The following is a 15,906-nucleotide window of genomic DNA, read 5'->3' on the forward strand; positions in this document are numbered from 1 at the left end:
TTGGGCTCAAAATGCTTCCAAACATATAATATGTTCACATAAAACAAACATATTAATGTTTCGGCAGTATCCAACAATATATATGCTTCTTGCAAAATATGTTTGGAACATATGTTAAAGAAGCGATTTTTTTTGAGGGTGTATAGAAAATTTTGTCAAAATTTTATTTCTATAGAATATTTGGTCAACATTTTATTTCTATAGAAAATTTTGTCAACATTTTACTTCTATGAAAATTTTTGTCCAAATTATATTTCTATAGAAAACTTTGTCACAATTTTATTTCTGTAGAACATTTTCTAAAAATTTTATTCCTATAGAATATTTTGTCACAATTTTATCTCTATAGAAAATTTTGTCAAAATTTTATTTCTATAGAAAATTTGGTCAACATTTTATTTATATAGAAAATTTTGTCAACATTTTACTTCTATAAAAAATTTTGTCCAAATTATATTTTATAGAAAACTTTGTCACAATTTTATTTCTGTAGAAAATGTTGTCAAAATTATATTTCTATAGAACATTTTGTCAAAATTTTATTTCTAGTTCGAAAACTTTTGTTGTTAGTACCTATCTCATGTAATATCATAATTTATTATGGGTTTAAATTCTCTAATAAAATAAAATAATGTAAAATAAATTTTATTTTTATAAAAAAAATTCAAAATTTTATTTCTATAGAAGAATTTTGTCAACATTTTATTTCTATAGAAAAATTTTGTCAAAATTTTATTTCTATAGAAAATTTTGTCACCATTTTATTTCTATAGAAAATTTTGTCAAAATGTTATTTCTATAGAAAAATTTTGTCAAAATTTAATTTCTATAAAAAATTTTGTCAACATTTTATTTCTATAGAAAATTTTGTCAAAATTTTATTTCTATAGAAAAATTTTGTCACCATTTTATTTCTATAGAAAATTTTGTCAAAATGTTATTTCTATAGAAAAATTTTGTCGAAATTGCATTTCTATAGACAATTTTATCAACATTTTATTTCTATAGAAATTTTTGTCAAAATTTTATTTCTCTAGAAAATTTTGTCTAAATTTTATTTCTATAAAAATTTTGTCAAAATTATATTTCCGTAGAAAATTTTGTCAAAAATCTGTAGAAAATTGTGTCAACATTTTATTTCTGTAGAAAATTTTGTCAAAATTTTATTTCTATAGAAAATGTAGTCAAGATTTTATTTCTATAGAAAATTTCGTCAAAATTTAATTTTTATAATAAATTTTGTCTAAATTTTATTTCTATACAAATTTTGTCAAAAATGTATTTCTATAGAAAGTTTTGCCAGAAATTTATTTCTATAGAAAATTTTGTCAAAATTTTATGTCTATAGAAAATTTTGTCAAATTTTTATTTCTATAAAAAATTGTCCCTAATCTGTGTAAATTGCTTATTGGTAATTGAGGTTGCAATCATTCATATTTTTTCAGTGCAGATTTAAAGCTTTCTTTGGTTCAGAATGGATACGAAAATCTTTAAGGGAAAGTAAAAATCCTTGGATCCAAGTAAAGTTTTTTAGGCTTTTTTTTTTGACACTAAAACCCTTTTGACGATACCTTTTTTAATTTATGCAATACCAAATGGATTTAACTTTGTCACAATTCCGTTGGTGGTTTTTTGTCAGTGTAACTCGTCTAAGAAGAAATAAGGGAACCACTTCATGGTTTACATATCAATCAAACTCTTGGCGCCAGGAGTTAAAAACTCCCCTTCTTACCGCTAACAAGAACATTGTGAAAGTGCGTACATATTTTAGCCATCACGCTGACCTTGTTATCAGCATGGAAAATTCATGTCCACCATGTTACTCTTCTGCCGATTTGCCCTGTTTCTAGTTTTTCTCGTTCCCCATTTTATATTCACTTTATTTTTCGGTAAAAATACATAAAAACTTTGTGTTTTTTTATGACCGGAACATTGTTAGATAATGTTTTGTCGTTGGGTTTGTTGTTCATGTTCATGCTCATAGAGGAGAGCAAAACTGAGCGCGGTAAGTAAATTCAATTGAATAAGAAAAAGTTTCTGTTGGTTAAGAAGTTATTGCACATTTCTTTTATTGGTTATGAGTCCAAGTTAAACTTGGAATATCAATAACACCCACAAATTGAAATTTCCGAAGGGTTTTATCATCATTGTGCGTGGGAGAAAATTGTGATTCATATTTTCATTGTAGTCATTTTCTCAACCTTTTTTCCTTTTTTTTGTGGGGAAAGGGTGGTTACAGGAGCTACTGAGGTCAATACAATGTAGAAATGGCTATGATGGCGTCTAAAAGTAAGATAGTTAACTGACTACAGAATGATTATTGGCTTTCTTACAAATGAAAACTTTTTTGTTTGAGTCAATATTAGCATAGCCACCGGAATCTAAATTTCGATTTGTAGTCTTCACAGAATCACCATGGTTTCCGTGCAACTCCATTAATGTACACCGAATTTATGAATATCACTATGTTATGGTTTAAGTTTGGGCAACTTTTTCTAAATAAATCAAATATTTTATTGCTTCAAGTTTCGTTTTTGCTTATTTGTCCAATTCAATGTAACCTCTTAGTGCCATAAAATCTAGGGAATTTTATTACCAGTTATGTGATTAGGATCCTAAAGGCAAATTACCTACATCAGGCCACTTTGGCTTAGTTCTTAGTGAGCGTATAGTCAATAAAAGCCTGTTGAAAATGTCACTATTTGGAAACTCTCGATTACTTGTTTTCTGTAATACTTGAAATCTTTATTCGTACATGTTGAGCCTCCTGTGAAACATTCGATTATTGAGAGGATGACATGTAGGACAATAAAGTAAGACAATACACTTTTTCATTATTTTATACTTTTAGCGTTCAAAAGCAAAAATGTCGAAAATAGCATCAACATTTTCAATCAGTTAGATTTATTCGCATTGGCTATCCAGAAAAAAACTTGGAAGTTCTTCTGAAGGCACAATTTTAACAGCACTTCGAAAAATGTCCTCCCAAAAATATTCTTTATTTTAACCTCACAGGAAGTTCTTTTGACTCCATTTTTATAACACGCTTTTTTATAATTTTAATTTTTTTTTTGTTTCAAATAGGTTAAAACCAGAGTAATAATTTATAAAATTGTAATTTTTTTTAAGATTGTCGAAAAAATAAATCTAAATTCATTTTTAACTTCACAGGAAGTTCTTTTGACTCCATTTTTATAACACGCTTTTTTCATAATTTTAATTTTTTGTTTCAAATATGTTAAAACCAGAGTAGGAATTTATAAAATTGTAAATTTTTGTTTTAAGTTTGTCGAAAAAAATAAATCTAAATTCATTCTGGAAAAATTGCGAATTTGTGAAAATATTTGGAGTCAAGCGTTTCAGACAGAAATTATAAAAAGAAGTTATGCAAATTTAGTGGAACGCTTCTGTGCCACTTTTGCACCACTTAAGGATCCAACAAGTGTATACAGCAGTACGTTCGGCCGGGCCGAATCCTAAATACCCACCACAATGAATCAAATATTATAGTTTCCTTTGAAATGTCAGGGGAAGACAGATATTCTCCCAAATAGAGTTCAAATAGTACACTTTCCGAATATAAATCTAAAGATTTTACCTATGAAGCCCATATCAGATTCTGGATTTATAAGAACCATATATTTTCATTTATTTAAGCAATTCAAAACCTTTAAAGGCCACATTAACGAATTACAATGTACTACTTTATTATACCCTCCACCATAGGATGGGGGTATATTAACTTTGTCATTCCGTTTGTAACACATTGTTCTAAGACCCCATAAAGTATATATATTCTGGGTCGTGGTGAAATTCTGAGTCGATCTGAGCCTGTCCGTCCGTCTGTTGGAATCACGCTAACTTCCGAACGAAACAAGCTATCGACTTCAAACTTGGTATGTAGACCGGATGGTATTGCAAATGGGCCATATCGGTCCACTTTTACGTATATCCCCCATATAAACGGACCCCCAAATTTGGCTTGTCGATCCTCTAAGAGAAGCAAATTTCATGCGATCTGGCTGAAATTTTGTACATGGTGTTAGTATATGGTCTATAACAACCATGCAAAAATTGGTCCACATCGGTTCATAATTATATATAGCCCCCATATATACCGATCCCCCGATTTGACCTCCGGAGCCTCTTGGAAGGCCAAAATTCATCTGATTCAGTTGAAACTTGGCACGTGGTGTTAATATATGGCCTCAAACACCAATGCAAAAATTGGTCGAAATCTATCCATAATTATATATTTATAGCCCCCTCTGGAGCCCCTTGGAAGTGTAAAATTCATCCGACTCGGTTGAAATTTGGTACGTGATGTTAGTATATGGTACCCAACAATCATGCAGGAATTGGTTCATATCAGTCCATAATTATATATAGCCCCCTTATAAACCGATCCCGAGATTTGGTTTTGGAGCCACTTGGAGGAGCATATCTCATCCGAGTCAGTTGAAATTTGGTACATTGTGCTAGTACATGGCCGTTAACAACCACACAAAAAAAAAGAATTCTGATTCAATCACGAAATTAATTGATCCAATTAATTTTTAATTGAAATGTCTTCAATCACAGAAATGATAGTATCAATTAAAAAATTAATTGAAGGTCAATTAAAAAGTTAATTGATCCAATTAAAAAATTAATTGATACTATTATTTTTATGATTGATTTTTGTTTTAATTAAAAAAATGTGTTGAATCAATTAAATTTTTAATTGAATATTTTTTAAAACTCAATTAAAATTTTAATTGGAAAAATTTTCTTGAAATTTTTTTGTGTGCATGCCTAACTAGGTCCATATCGGTCTATAGTTATATATAGTCCTCAGATAAATCGTTCCCAATCACACAAAATTGGTCCATATCAAGTTCATAATTGTATATAGCCCCCATATACGCGATCCCCATATTTCAATTCTGGCTCTCTACGTACCGTGCAAAAGTCCATATCGATTCGTAATTATTTGTAGACTTACCTATGCATAACTTTTTTGTCTAATACAGTGCACGGAATAAATATAGGTTCACATAGAAATGTGTTCTCTTTTTAGAAATAAATATATATATATATATATATATATATATATATATATATATATATATATATATATATATATATATATATATATATATATATATATATATATATATATATATATATATATATATATATATATATATATATATATATATATATATATATATATATATATATATATATATATATATATATATATATATATATATATATTTGTCTCTTTCTATAATAAAATTGTTCTAGCATTGCATTAGATTGGATACCGTTACATATGTTGTTGTTTTTGCTGCATACAACAAAAATCAAACGGTTTTGATGCTTTTGCACGAAATATCAAACGAAATAAATATAGGTTCAGTGTAGTTTACATATTGGTTATGTAACATTTAAGAGCACAAACAGAACAATTTTTTTTTAATTACTTCTCGACATTGTTAAATTGTCGTAATCAATGAATTGAGGCTCTGTACCTGTTGTTCTTGCTGAGCAAAAACACACAAATAAAATGGCCCGTGGAAAGCCTTTGTCAGCGGAGGAAAGAGGAAAAATATTGGCTTTTAAAGATCAAAATCTCTCCAATCGAGCTATTGCAAAGAAAATTGGAAGATCTCTAAATGTGGTTAACAATTTTATAAAATTAGGCTCAGAATATGGTACGAAAAAGAGTCCCGGACGAACACCAAAACTCTCGAAACGTCAAAAATCGCAAATTATTCGGACCGCATCCCGAGAAAATGTTTTTGCATCGCAAATAAAGAGTCAACTCGATCTTCCAGTCACCACCAGACGCGTCCAACAAGTTTTAAAGAGCTCAGAAAATCTTGTGTTCACGAAAAGAATGGCGTGCCCCGCGTTAACTATAGTTCATAAGGAGAAACGCATGATTTGGGCAAAAAAACATATGGAATTTGGAGAGAAGTGGAAAAATGTATTGTTCAGCGATGAGAAAAAGTTCAACTTAGACGGTCCCGATGGTTTCCAGTATTACTGGCGTGATATACGTAAAGATAAGAAAATTCAAATGAGTAGAAATTTTGGTGGCGGTACAGTCATGATTTGGGGAGCCTTTTCGTACCATGGAAAGCTTCCTCTGGCTTGGATAACTACAAGAATGACATCTGAAAATTATATTGAAATGCTGGAAATATCGTTGTTGGAGCATGGTGAGGCATTAATGGGTCCGGACTTCATTTTGCAGCAGGACAATGCAGCAATTCACAACTCACGTGTAACAAAAGATTGGTTTTCTGCTAAAAATATCAAACTTTTGGATTGACCCGCACGTAGTCTAGATCTCAATCCTATCGAAAACCTATGGGGAATTTTAGCAAGAAAGGTTTATGCCAATGGGAAGCAATACGAATCTACTTCTGATCTTAAAAATGCCATAAGATGTGCGTGGTCCGAAATTCCTTTGGAGGTTTTGCAAAACTTGGTTATTTCGATGAAAAATCGTATTTTTGATGTTATAAAATATAAAGGATGCAGTACCAGTTACTAAGTTAAAACATTTCTGTATTTCTTTAGAAGATTAGAAGTCTGAACCTATGTTTATTTCGTACCTTGTTTTCGTAAGTTTGATATACGATTTTAGTTTGCTTGAAAATTGAACTAATTTTAAGTTAATTTTATGTATATGTATGAAGTACTAAAATAAAAATAGAAAACATAAAATTCATGGAAACCATTTTTTTAGTTTTCCTTATTTTATGGGTGAACCTATATTAATTTCGTGTACTGTATATACCACGTATGGACTAACTCACAAAAACGATGTTAAGAAGTTTTAAGATACCACAACCCAAGTAATTCGATTGTGGATGACAGTCTTTCGTAGAAGTTTCTACGTAATCCATGGTAGAGGATACATAAGATTCTGCCTGTCGAACTTACAGTCGTATATACTTGTTATACCCTAAACCACATAGTGCACTGAAATATAAGCATACTCGGTTCCAAAGATTTTGTCTTTACTTTAAAAAATTTGGTATTGATTCCGAGCCAAAGAAGCTGAGAATACAAGTAAGGATACTTTTAAGACACAATTCTCTTTTAAATTTAGGTTTTGTGTACTTGCTTCTAGGAAGCAAATTTTAATTTTTCGCTTTCTCAGTTTTTTTTCTTCATATGCTATCAAAGTCCTTTAAAAACGAGTTAACGGCAACTTTATTTTCCAAATTAGGACTCGACTTCAAGTAGAAATTATGCTACGTTTGAAGTAAAAAACTTCTTTAAAATAAAGTTTTGAAAAACATGTGCTATATTTGAACGATTTTTTGCTTTCTAGTCAAGATGCAAAAAGACAACAAATTTAAAGACAATTTCATTAAATTTAAAGAATTTTTCTGAATTATTAAAGTCAAGTTGACCTTAGCCTATAAATTTTTTCTTTCATGTTAAGATACCCATTTTTAAGTGAAATCACCTTATTATAAGGACAATACGACTTCATTGAAAAGTTTATCTTCTTTTGGACGAGGAAAATAACTTTATTTTAGAGAAATGCGTCTTCTATGCTATGCAAAATTTGTATTCGTATTTTAAAGACATGAAATCTTTGACCTCACGACAATATTTTTTCAGTGTGGTCAGGGTATAATAAGTTTGATCGGCCAAAAAATGTGCATACCAGAAATATTGATTTTAGACCCCATAAAATATATACCGATCGACTCAGAATCACCTCCTGAGTCGATCTAGCGCTTGGTGTCCGTCCGTCCGTCTGTCCATGTATTTGTTGTTCACAGGATTCCTGTCGCAATTATTAACCGATTTTGATGAAATTTGGTACAGGGAGTTTTGTGGGCAAAAGGACAAACGCTATTGAATTTGATTGAATGAAGAAATCGGATCAAATTTAGATATAGCTCCCATCTATATGTATCGCACAATTTCGACAAATGGGGTCACGTTGCGCTTTTTTCAAACGTATCGTCACCAAATTTGCCAAAAGATAATCCTTTCCATCGCCCTTCAAGTCTGCAAAATTTCATCCAAATCGGTTCAGATTTAGATATAGCTCTCATATATATGTATCGCCCGATTTTCCCAAATTTGGCCAAAAAACCCTTATTTATCAACCGATCTTACTCAAATGTGGCTAAATGTACTCTTCTATAGCACTAACTATATGTGCAAAAAATCATCGAAATCGGTTCAGATTTAGATATAGCTCCCATATATATGTATAGCCCGATTTTACCAAATTTGTCCATAGAACCCTTATTTATTATCCGATCTTACTCAAAGTTGGCTAGATCCAGTCCTATATAGTACTAACGGTATGTGCAAAATTTCATGGAAATCGGTTCAGATGTAGATATAGCTCCCATATATGTATCGCACGATTTTGAAAAATTTGCCCCTAATAACCTTATGTTTGACCATAGAGGCCTCATTTCTCAACTGATCGTACTCAAATTTTGCACAAGGTAACCTTTTATGGTATTAATCAAACCTGCCAAACATTATGCAAATGCGTCTTCTATGCTAAGCAAAATTTGTATTCGTATTTTAAAGACATGAAATCTTTGACCTCACGACAATATTTTTTTCAGTGTAGGTGCAACATCAACTACAGTCAGTGTTGCTAGAAGTAGGGTAAATTCCCTATATGTTGGTTTTTTCTAATACTTAGCGTCTTGTAGGGACGTAGGTCCACAAAGTAGGGACATTTTCACTCAACACAATTTGTAATAATTTTTACATTTTGGTGGCTCTGGAGGAGGAAATTAGAAGCCGGAAAGCTTGATCTTTAAAAAAATGTGGCAACAACAGTTACCACTCGTGCCAAAAAAATTCTAACAAAATTTGAAAATTACCACGAATTATCACAAATCTACCAAACAAATATTTCCATAGAAATTTATGTCAAAACTTTATTCCTGCAGAAAATTTTGTCAAAATTGTATTTCTATAGAAATTTTTTTCAAAATATTATTTCTATAAAAAAATTTTCTCAAAATTTTATTTCTATGGAATTTTTTCTCAAAATGTTATTTCTATAGAATTTATTATCACAATTTTATTTCTATAAAAAATTTCTCAAAAAAATTTGTTTATAGAATCTTTTTCCAAAATTTTATTTCTATAGAGATTAAAAAACAAATACTATTTTTGGTAGAATTCTACCAACTGTGGCAACCGTGTTGGTAATACAAATTTATGTTCTAGGTTCTTAGAACCATTTTTATACCCTTCACCACTACTGTGGTACAGGGTATAATAAGTTTGTGCATTTGTATGTAACGCCAAGAAGGAAAAGTCTGAGACCCATCGTTTAGTATACCGATCGTCTTAGAATTAAATTCTGAGTCGATTTAGCGATGTCCGTCTGTCTGTCTGTCTGTTCATGTATTTTTGTGCGCAAAGTACAAGTCACAGTTTAAGTCCGATCGTCCTCAAATTCGGCACAGGGTCGTTTTGGGGAACAAAGACGATCGCTATTGATTTTGGAAAAAATCGGTTCAGATTTAGATATATATTTATCACCGATCTGGTCATAATTGACGTATTTATCGACGTATTTTCTCAAAATTTCTGGCAGCCAAATGTTTTGAGGATTTCGTAAGATATGCAAAATATCCGCCAAATCGGTCCAGATTTAGATGTAGGTCCCATATATATCTTTCGTCCGATTTGGATTTATATGGCCTCAAAAGCCAGAGTTTTGTCCTGATTTGCTTGAAATTTTGCACAAGGAGTATATTTAATAGTATCGTTAATTGTGCCAAATTTAGTTGAAATCGGTTCAGATTTAGATATAGCTCCCATATGTATCATTTGGACTAATATGACCACAGAGGCAAAAGAGTTACTCTGAATAACGTGAAACTTTGCACAGGGATTAGAATTAAAGTTCTTCATATGCGTGCCAAACTTGGTTGAATTCGGTTCAGATTTAGATATAGCTCCTACATATATGTTTTTTTTTTCGATTTCGACAAAAATGGTCAAAATACCAACATTTTCCTTGTAAAATCGCCACTGCTTAGTCGGAAAGTTCTAAAAATGACTCTAATTTCCCTAAACTTCTAATACATATATATCGAGCGATAAATCATAAATAAAGTTTTGCGAAGTTTCCTTAAAATTGCTTCAGATTTAAATGTTTCCCATATTTATACCCTTCACCACTACTGTGGTACAGGGTATAATAAGTTTGTGCATTTGTATGTAACGCCAAGAAATAGTGGTCATAGACCCATCTTTTAGTATACCAATCGGCTTAGAATTAAATTCTGAGTCGATTTAGCGATGTCCGTCTGTCTGTCTGTCCGTCCGTCTGTCTGTATATGTAATTTTGTGCACAAAGTACAGATCGCAATTTAAGTCCGATCGTCCTCAAATTTGGCATAGGGCTGTTTCTTGGAACAGAGACAATCGCTATTGGTTTTGGAAAAAATCGGTTCAGATTTAGATATAGCTGCCATATATATTTATCCCCGATTTGGTCATTGTTAGCGTGTTTATCAACCGATTTTCTTGAAATACCGTACATCCAAATATTTTATGCATCCCAAAAATCTTGCAAAACATCAGCCAAATCGGTTCAGATTTCGATATAGATCCCATATATATCTTTCGTCCGATTTAGACTCAGAGGCCAAAGTTTACTACCGATCTTCGTGAAATTTTGCACAGAGGGTAGAATTGACATTCTACCAATGCTTGGTAAATTTGATTGAAATCGGTTCAAATTTAAATATAGCTCCCATTTATATCTTTCGTCCGATTTGAACTTATATGGCCACAAAAGCCAGAGTTTTGCCGTGATTTGCTTCAAATTTTGCACAAGGGGTACGTTTAATAGTATCTTTAAGTGTGTCAAATTTTGTTAAAATAGGTTCAGACTTAGATATATCTCACATATATATCTTTCGCCAGAGTTGGACTTATATGGTCTCAAAAGGCAGAGTTTTGTCCTGAATTACTTCAAATTTTGCACAATCGGTACTTTTAACGATACTATTGTATGTGACAAATATGGTCAAAATCGATTCAGATTTATATATAGCTCCCATATATATTTTTCGTCCGATTTGAACTTATATGGCCTCAAAATCCATGGTTTTACCGTGCCAAATTTGGTTGAAATCGGTTCAGATTTAGATATGGCTCCCATATATATATTCCGTCCGATTTGCACTCATATGACCAGGGGGGCCAAAGTTATAGTCCCATTTACGTGAAATTTCGCATAGATAGCAGAATTATTATTCTAACTATACATTTCAAATTTAGTCCAAATCGGTTCAGATTATATATAGCTCCCATATATACGTACAACAGAGTTGGGGAAATATGGTAGACTGTTACAATTACATTTTCAATGGAAGTTTCCTCCAATTAACTAGATAGCGTTAGCCGATTTAAATTTTAATTCTAGAGATTTTGTAGAAGTAAAAAAATGGTCTCCTTTATATAGCTTCCAGCAAATGTGAAGTAGTTGAGATGGTAACACAAATGTTGGCCTACATAGGGGTGAAGGGTATAATATAGTCGGCCCCGCCCGACTTTAGACTTTACTTACTTGTTTTTTACTAACATTGTGTTCCACCCTAGTGCATTAGCCGACTTAAATTTTGGGTTTATAGATTTTGTCTATCAAATTCTGTCCAGATCGCGAGATGTTCAAATGTATGTATTAGGGACAAACCTTTACAAAGCCCCCAACACATTTGACGGATGTGATATGGTATCGAAAATTTTGATCTACAACACACAAAAAAATTCACGAAAATTTTTCCAATTAAAATTTTAATTGAGATTTAAAAAATATTCAATTAAAAATTTAATTGATTCAACAAATTTTTTAATTGAAACAAAAATCAATCACAAAAATAATAGTATCAATTAATTTTTTAATTGGATCAATTAACTTTTTAATTGACCTTCAATTAATTTTTTAATTGGTACTATCATTTCTGTGATTGAAGACATTTCAATTAAAAAGACATTTCAATTGAATCAGAAAAAAATTTTTTTGTGTGAAAGTGGTGCAGGGTATAATATAGTCGGCCCCGCCCGACTTTAGACTTTACTTACTTGTTGATTTGTAAATTTTTTTTATATTTAACGAAAAATATTGTAGAGAAAATTGTTTGGGAACTTTTGTTTGTCCTTGTAGGGTAAACCGAACATTTTCCCTGGCAAAACTGACTATGAGGTATAATCAGATTGAGACAACGTACCCATAAACATGTACCCCTTAATTTTCTTAAATATGCAACTGCGGTTTATCTCCCAGACATATATCAATGTTACCCCACAAATGCTTATGATTACTAATTCAGTAAGGGTGGTTTAGGGTATGATATAGTCGGCCCCGCCCGACTTTCTACTTTACTTACTTGTTTTTTGTTTGTGTTTTAGAGGAATCATTAACATCCCTTGTAGGTGTGCAAGAAAATGCACACCAATTTATAGTCCTAAACAACCTCCAGATTTTCAATTTCAGGCAAATTGGACAACAACTACGGCCCAAGAAATAAATCTGGAGATCGGTCTAATGGGGCATATACCAAAACATGAACCAATATACACACACCTCTTTATGGTTTCTATAAGTCCAAGAAGTAAAATCTGGAGATCGGTCTATATGAGGGCTATATCAAAACTTGGACCGACACTCACTATTTTCGGCATATATCTTTATGCTCCTAAAGTAGCTCTTGATTACCAATTTCAGGCAAATTGGATAAAAACTACGGATTCTATAAGAGTATTATGGCCAAATATGACAAAATCGAGAGATGCATATATATGGGACCTATATCTAAATCTGAACCAATTTGTATAATATTTTGCAGGTATGATTGATACCACAGAAGGTCACTTTGTATAAATTTGAGTACGATCAGTTAATAAATGAGGCCCCTATGGTCAAAAATAAGGATATTAGGGGCACATTTTTCAAAATCGGGCGATATCTAAATTTGAACCGATTTTGATGAAATTTTGCACATATTGTTAGTGCTATAGAAGATTACATTTAGCCAACCTTGGTTACGATCGGTTGATAAATAAGGGTTTTACGGCCAAATTTGGCAAAATCGGGCGATACATATATATATGTGAGCTATATCTTAATCTGAACCGATTTCGATGAAATTTCGCACACACAGTTGGAGCTATAGAAGATTACAGTTAGCCAACTTTGAGTACGATCGGTTGATAAATAAGGGTATTACGGCCAAATTTGGCAAAATCGGGCGATACATATATATGGGAGCTATATCTAAATCTGAACTGATTTCGATTATTTTTGGCACATATTGTCAATACCATAAAAGATTAGAGTAAGCCAAGTTTGAGTAAGATCGCTTAATAAATAAGGTTTTTATGTCTAAATTTGGGAAAATCAGGCGATACCTATATGTGGGAGCTATATCTAAATTTGATCCAATTCCTTCCAAATTCAATAGCATTCGTCCTTGTGCCCAAAAAAACACCCTGTACCAAATTTTAGTAATCCAAATCGGTTAATAATTGCGACCGGAATCCTGTGAAAAACAAATACATGGACAAACGTACGAACGGACGGACACCAAGCGCTAGATCGACTCAGGAGGTGATTCTGAGTCGATCGGTATATGTTTTATGGGGTGTAAAATCAATATTTCTAGTAGGCACATTTTTTGGCAGACCAAACTTATTATACCCTAACCACTATGTGTTTAGGGTATAATGACTTTAAAACAATGTGTTGAAACATTTTATTAATTTTGACGACTTTTTCAGAAATATTAAATCCATTTTGACTTCATTAAAACGAAATTTTCATTCATGTTAGGATACACATTTTTATGTCGAATCACTTAGCTATAAGGACAAACAGACTTCATTGAAAAGTTTAGAGACTTTTAGACAAGGAAAAAACTTTATTTCAGAGAAATACGTCTTCTATTCTAAGCAAAATTAGTATTCGTATTTTAAGCATGTGAAATATTTGGCCTCCCGGTGCACCATCTACTATTTAATATGTGATAGAAACCAAATTTATGAAAATGGACCAAATTCTGTTTGGTCCGACCATCGGACCAAATTTAAAAATTAGAAATCTTTTGGACCAATTTCCGATCGGACCAAGACGGCAACGCTGATTGGAAATGAAAGTCTATACACAGAGTAGAAGTAACTACTCTCCGAAAGTTTTTTTGTTTTGCAACAGACGTAGAGAAGAGGTTTTGTTATATTTGTAATGTGTGTGTACACAGAAAAAAATTTCACGAAAATTTTTCCAATTAAAATTTTAATTGAGTTTTAAAAAATATTCAATTAAAAATTTAATTGATTCAACAAATTTTTTAATTGAAACAAAAATCAATCACAAAAATTAATAGTTTCAATTAATTTTTTAATTGGATCAATTAATTTTTTAATTGACCTTCAATTAATTTTTTAATTGATGCTATCATTTCTGTGATTGAAGACATTTCAATTAAAAAATTAATTGGATCAATTAATTTCGTGATTGAACCAGAATTTTTTTTTTGTGTGTATGTTTATGTATGCAACAACCTCCATCGAAATCAGTCCGTGGTATACCTACGAATATTCTTACTCAGATCTAGTGTTACCTAATTTCGCTTTTTTCCCCTTTATTGTAAAAATACATTTTCAAACAGCGTTTTTAAGAAATGTTCGTTCTCAAAAAAAGTAGATAACATGCAATAATACAAATCAAGTCATTAGTTTTCAATGTGAGAAAAAATTAAAATAAATGTATATGCGCACATGTTTCATTGAAACTATCCATAATTTTAATTAAATTTTCGAGAACTAATATCAGAAATAAGAGAATGCTAGGATATAGTACAATAGTAAAGCAAATATGAATGTCCTTACACTGAAAAAAAACATGCCCGGTTCCAAAGATTTTGTCTTTACTTTAACAGTTTGGGTATTAATTCCGAGCCGAAGAAGCGGAGAATACAAGTAAGGATACTTTAAAGACGCAATTCTCTTTTAAATTTGGGGGTTATGTACTTGCTTCTAGGAAGCAAATGTTAATTTTTCATTTTTTTTACATTTTTTTGAAAGTTGTTATCAAAATCCTTTAAAAACGAGTTAACGACAATTTTATTTTCCATATTAAGACTCGACTTCCAGTAGAAATTATGCTATGTTTCAAGTAAAAAGCGTCTTTAAAATAAAGTGTTGAAAAACATGTCTTATTTTTTAACGATTTTTTGCTTTGTAGGCAAGATGCAAAAAGGAAGCAAATTTAAAGACAATTTTATATTTTAAAGAATTTTTCTAAATTATTAAAGTCACGTTGACCTTACCTCAAAAATTTTAACTTTCATGTTATGATACACATTTTTAACTAAAAGCACTTAATTATAAGGACATTACAACCTCATTCAAAAGTTTATTGACTTTTGGACAAGGAAAAAACTTTATTTTAGAGAAATGCGTCTTCCATGTTAAGCAAAATGTGCATTCTTATTCTAAGGACATGAAATCTTTGACTTCACGACAATATTTTTTTCAGTGTATAAAACTAAAAAATCAAATATAAATAAGATCGTTTAATTGCATTTATATGACGTTCATTACAAACATCTTTGTAGTAATACGGGATGAAATTGATCGAAAGTACTGTTGTTACTTTTACAACACACACTAGAGATATATTTTGACATTTGCCGTTTTTGAAAACAATTACTAAAAAAACACGTTGTGTTTTCCCCAATGTACGTACGTACAAAACTACATATGGTACATTTTAAACGTTTGCTCACACTACGCTAAGTACTAGCTAAATTTGAAATTACCTACACAGTGTAATTTCAAAGTTACACATTTCATTCAAGTAATATTTTATTCGGAGCGGAGCGGTTTTTCATTTGGAAA

This window comes from Haematobia irritans, chromosome 4 (assembly GCF_050003625.1).
Source record: "Haematobia irritans isolate KBUSLIRL chromosome 4, ASM5000362v1, whole genome shotgun sequence".
Taxonomy (NCBI): Eukaryota; Metazoa; Arthropoda; class Insecta; order Diptera; family Muscidae; genus Haematobia; species Haematobia irritans.